This window comes from Octopus bimaculoides, chromosome 6, assembly GCF_001194135.2.
Source record: "Octopus bimaculoides isolate UCB-OBI-ISO-001 chromosome 6, ASM119413v2, whole genome shotgun sequence".
In the NCBI taxonomy this organism is placed as follows: Eukaryota; Metazoa; Mollusca; class Cephalopoda; order Octopoda; family Octopodidae; genus Octopus; species Octopus bimaculoides.
The window spans coordinates 116,811,637-116,817,459 of NC_068986.1; the positions used below are offsets into that span (position 1 = coordinate 116,811,637).

At 40.8% G+C, this 5,823-nt stretch overlaps 1 protein-coding gene across 1 annotated transcript in view; it reads left to right on the forward strand.

The window, feature by feature from the left end:
- Positions 1 to 1,110: 1,110 nt before the first annotated feature.
- The window catches only part of LOC106872202 (double zinc ribbon and ankyrin repeat-containing protein 1), a 44,490-nt gene continuing 39,777 nt past the window's right edge, over positions 1,111 to 5,823 (forward strand). Inside the window, exons 1-2 of the mRNA XM_052968511.1 lie at positions 1,111 to 1,173; positions 4,631 to 4,772. The gene's annotated coding sequence lies outside the window, so the exon portion shown is untranslated. The remainder of the gene's footprint in view (positions 1,174 to 4,630; positions 4,773 to 5,823) is intronic.

Here is a 5,823-nt window from a genome sequence, read left to right on the forward strand (position 1 = left end):
TGACAAGAGTTCTTAAATAGACAAGAAATTCTCAGCCAGCGACGAACATCTGTATAACAAGAATCACGGCCCGGCATCGATGCCACGACATCACAACTAGTGATCAGCTCTGCCACACTCAGCCAACTCACTTCACATACAAATTCATATTATTGTGTACTAACGAACTGGTATAATTGCTCACGTGTTATTTACTGACTCTCTTTCTATCTGCTGTAATAATTCACATACACACACATGTATCACTTACATACACACTTTTCTTTGTATGACGGCCTGTCTTTGATTATATTCTTATATGTCGCATTCACACTCTCACACAGACATACATCTTTAACGCTACAATAAATATCTCTGTTATTCATCTAATACGGTTGTGGTCTTTCATTACTGGTCATCTATGTTATCGTCGCATAACATATTTGTATATCATCATTAGATATATATTTGTATGTTCGACCATGTGACGCGTTTAAATAAAAGGAGTCCTCTGTTTTTCCATTCGTCACCATTTCTCCTTTTTGAGTTCGCACGGTCGTACCTTACAAACCAATCCTAATCAATCGGTGACAGTAATAAGCACACGTGTTTAAATACAAACTTTACACATAAACACACACACACACGCGCGGCATGTCTGTGTGGAAGCTTGCTTCCCAAACACATAATTCCGGGTTCAGTCCCACTGCGTGGCACCTTGGGCAAGTGTCTTTTACTATAGCTTCAGGCTAACCAAAGCCTTGTGTGTGGATTTAGTAGATGGAAACTGAAAGAAGCCCGTCGTGTATATGCATGTGTGTGTCTTTGTGTCTGTGTTTGTCCACCACCACCGCTCGACAACCGGTGTTAGTGTGATTACGTCCCCGTAACTTAGCGCGGTTCGGCAAAGAGCCTGACAGAATAAATATATGTGTGTGTGTGTCTTTTTTCAATCTTTTGTCTTATGGCCGGTCAGAAAATTAACATTTATTTCACGTACACACACGCACACACGCGTGATATATATTCGTTTCAGGTCCTATTGTATAGACTGGCACATGTATTCTGCAGTTAAAGTTAATTATGCATGCACCGCCTTTTCGTTTCTAAGGTGATTTGTTTACTACGGATACGAAACTTGACTTAACCTGTTTGATGACACGAGCTCTCTTCGCGAAAATTATCTGTTGCAAAGTAAGTAAATTTAATATCAAAGTAAGATTAAACAGAAAGGACACTGTTATAAGCTGTTGTCAAATATATTGTCAATATTACCACGTGCAATTTTTGTGAAGTTTATTTTTGTTTTTCGTTGTAAAATGTAATTTTAAGCGTTACAATTGACTACTTAAAACTCCCATCGCGGGAGCCCGAACGTGGTCGCTTGGCTTGTTAGTAAATAGTGGGCAAATCTCCCGTAAGCAACATCCTTCTGTCATGAAATAAAGGACGAAGTTTCAACGTTTAATAGTTAATTTGGTAGAAAATTATCCACCAACAACTTTGGCCACCATTGTGAATTATATATATATATATATATATATGCTGGATACGGGCTCTCTCAAAAGTGTCGATCCCCTCCTTATGGGGAAAGCTTAATCTGTAATGTTTGCAGTCGTGTATGCTTGTCAAGAGCAGGGCTCATTAGCCACCAACGGAGCCGCAAATGCAAAATATAAGTTAGTCCTAGAGCGCACAATGTTCCTGAAGGTCAGCAATGGTCTTCCTCGGTCACGAGTCGATGGCCATCATATATATATATATATATATATATATATATATATATATATATATATATATATATATATATATATATATATAACCCATGAATTTTAAAAGCGTTGTTTTTCATGCTTAGAATTAGCGTAAACTACGAACATCAGCTGTTAGCTGTCAGGACACTGAATCCTTCAAAGATTCCATGCTTCCTGAAATTCACCAACATTACTCCTGACATATCTATGCATCCTTTCCTCGTAATGACTCTTTTAATGTTCACTTTTCTGTCTTTTTGTGTTTTATTCTGTGTACTGTGCATGTATTTCTTGCTTTCATTACTTTCTTACTTTACTTGACTAATATGTCTGCTTTCTGTGACCTAAACTTTTCTGACGTGCTGCAGTATACCTGGACTCAGTATTTTGCCTTTTTCGCTGCTTTCGCGGATTCGCATGACTCTCTGTCGCCATCCAATTCCATTCTAACGAATTTGAATTGGGAACTTGAGTCAATGCATCTTTTTTTTTAGCTGATTACACAACCATGGACACCACCTCTGTGGATGTATTGAAGTTACTCTCTTGATTGAGCTTGTGGAATTCCTTCAGTCAGCATCAATGTAAGAAGCACTGTTGGCTCAGTTGAGCTCTTCCACTACCTCTTCACAATCGCCATGCTGCAGCCCCATGACTTCGCCATTTCCTTGGTAGGGTAGCTGAACAGGTACTATGCTTTGCAAAAGAGCAGTCTGTAACTACACAGGGCACAGTCGTCACTCGTGAGGTATTTTCAAAATATCTGCATACCCATACGTATTGTATACTGTAAGCTTTTTATTATTAACATTATTATTCCCTCTGCCTTAGTGAAGGTGGAGGTATTCTTTTCAGTTGTGTTTGTTTGTCCATGGACAAGATATCTCAAGAACTGCTGGATAGATTTGGATGAAACTTTCCAAAATGTTTGGCCTCATGACTGGCACAAACTGATTAGATCTTGGGATTGATCCAGTACCAGACAAGGATTCTGGATTATTTGTTATATTTACTTTACATGAAGTATTACGATCTTACGTTGACTTTCAAGTCTTTCTCTGATTATCTCCCTTGAAAGCACGCTCATGGTTTCCGCATAAGCTATGGTGGCGTTGCTGTTTCTGAAGTTTTATTTTCGTTTCTCTATTATTAATTTTACTCACATCTCTATCTTCGTAGAAACTGATGAATAAAGAAATCAAACTTCATAAACAAATAGCAGCAAAACCGTTCAGAAATTAAATAACACTAACATATTCAGTAACATATGCTGTATTAATAATACACATAGCACTAGAAAGGTATACATGGCATCATAATCAAGTCCTCGGCGTCATAAGCGCAGCACTCAAGGAGAAGATCGAGGGATACAATAGGAGAGAGTACCCAAAAGTGGAAAAACGCAGGAAAATATACTTCCAGAAGGAAGGAAAAGGACATAAGACCAGGCCTCCAAATAAAATATACGAGATAGACGAAAGATGGAAGGGATACTGGGAGCTGGCCACGGATTTGGGAAGACTAGTAATATTTCCACTCATAAAAACGACAAAAAGACCACACTTAGCCCTATGGGACAGAGAACGGAGAATAGGAATCTTGCTAGAACTGACAGTACCATGGGAATTGAACATTGACAATGCAGAGAAACGAAAGGAGAAGAAGTACAAAAAACTAATCGAAGAGTGCAGAGAACAGGGATGGACTGTTGAGTATTACCATCTGGTAGTGGAGGCTATGGGCTTCATTGAAAGAAAAATGAAAACGCTATTCAAAAGAAGATTTGCATTTTCAAGCTCAGAACTGAGAAAACTGATAAGGAGGATACAGGAGGCGGTCGAAAAAGCCAGCTTCTATATATGGCTGAAGTGGGAAGACCAAATATGGCTTGAAAGTCATAACATGCCGGCAGGAAAATAACATCATTAGGTGAGACAGGCTAACACTGAAGTAGCTTCGTTGATTGACAGGTGATGGTGTCGGTTAGAGAATGTGTGGGCTAAGATTACGCGCCCTCCATTAGTCAGTTAAAGTTTAGACAATGTCACATGACAACTTGCTGGGGCTGCCTGCTGGAGACTAGCAGCAGGTATTTAAAGGGAAATTTGACAAGACAGTCAGTCGGCCGCTGACACTCACTGACGCTGCATCGAAGAGGCCAGGGAACAGAAGGAAGAAGACATGCACTCAACACCAGAGCTGAAGACACCTCCAAAAGGAGGGGGTGGGCACGTCAAAACGGTAGAGGAGTAGGGGCCGATACCAGACGTGGTTCCTCCTGATGATGTCTTGAGCTAACTGGATCCTATAAAGGAGCTGTTGTGGTAGCAGACCACGAAACATGGTTGAAATTCCTACCTTAGAAGAGTTAGGTTGAAGCTGCCCTCAATCTTATCTCTTGCACACATCTACACACCTCTGTCATAACATTTCAGCAATCTCACCAGCTCTACCGTTCAGTATGCCTGCACTGACTGTGGGTGAGCACGATATACGATAAAATTATTACCATTGAGAGAACAGTGCATGCTCTCAAAGTGACGCTGCTAAATTATGGGGATGTAAACACATCAACACCAGTTGTCAAGCAGTAGTGGGGTACAAACACACACGTACACACACACACACACACACACACACACACACACACACACACACACACACACATATATATATATGACTGGCTTCTTTTAGTTTCTGTCTACAAAATCCATTCACAAGGCTTTGGTTGGCTTGAGGATCTAGTAAAAGACACTTGCCAAAGGTGCCACACGGTGGAAGTGAACTCAGAACCATGTGGTTGGGAAACAAGCTTCTTATCACACAGCCATGTTTGCACCTTATTGATATTTTCACTATCAAAGATTAATTCTGCTGTTATTGATTTTTCTGATCAGATTAGCTGCAAATCATTTGCTGTTTTGTGATCTGTGAAGTAGGGAGGAATAGAAGGCATTGGCAGAAAGCAATTTAACTTACACCTTTTAAGAGTCACAGTTGGCTGAACCTATGGAATATCTCAGACTGTTTGCTGAAGAGGTGAGAAATTTGTTCTGAATCACTGCTTCTGACTTGTGTCCGTATCAAGTTACTTTTACTATTTTGGTAGCAAACTGCATGGAACTACCTCTGGTTCCATTAAAGAAAATGTTTCTAAACTACTGTGATTACCATAACACATGAAGTTGGTTCTGTTGTGTCACACAGCTTGCTAGAAATAGCTGCTAATCTCCCTCAAACCAATCCCTTCGTTAATCTTTAGAATTTGGTATATGTGTTCATATTACAATATGTATCTACACACACACACACACACACTTGGTGATTTTGGAGGAAGGGACAGAGCCCATGACCCTTGCAGGTCCTTCATGACTACTCAGTTTGATGTTCACATAGACACACACATAGATACACACACATACACACACATACACATATGTAAAGGCACATGGCTTAGTGGTTAGAGCATCGAGCTTACAATTGTGAGGTGGTGAGTTCGATTCCTGGACCGGGCTCTGTGTTGTGTTCTTGAGAAAGACACTTTATTTCACGTTGCTCCAGTTCACTCAGCTGTAGAAATGAGTTGCGATGCCACTGGTGCCAAGCTGTATCAGCCCCTTTGCCTTCCCCTTGGATAACATTGGTGGCTTGGAGAGGGGAGGCTGGTATGCATGGGCAACTGCTGGTCTTCTATAAACAACCTTGCTTGGACTTGTGCCTCAGAGGGTAACTTTCTAGGTGCAATCATCCCATGGTCATTCTTGACTGAAGGGGGTCTCCTCCAATATATATATTGGAGGAGAGCAGGAGTGGCTGCGTGGTAAGTAGCTTGCTTACCAACCACATGGTTCTAGGTTCAGTCCCACTGTGTGGCACCTTGGGCAAGTGTCTTTTATTATAGCCTTGGGCCAACCAAAGCCTTGTGAGTGGATTTGGTGGACGGAAATTGAAAGAAGCCTGTCGTATCATCATCATCGTCATCATCGTCATTTAACGTCCTCTTTCCATGCTAGCATGGGTTGGACGATTTGACTGAGGACTGGTGAAACCAGATGGCTACACCAGGCTCCAATCTGATTATATATATATA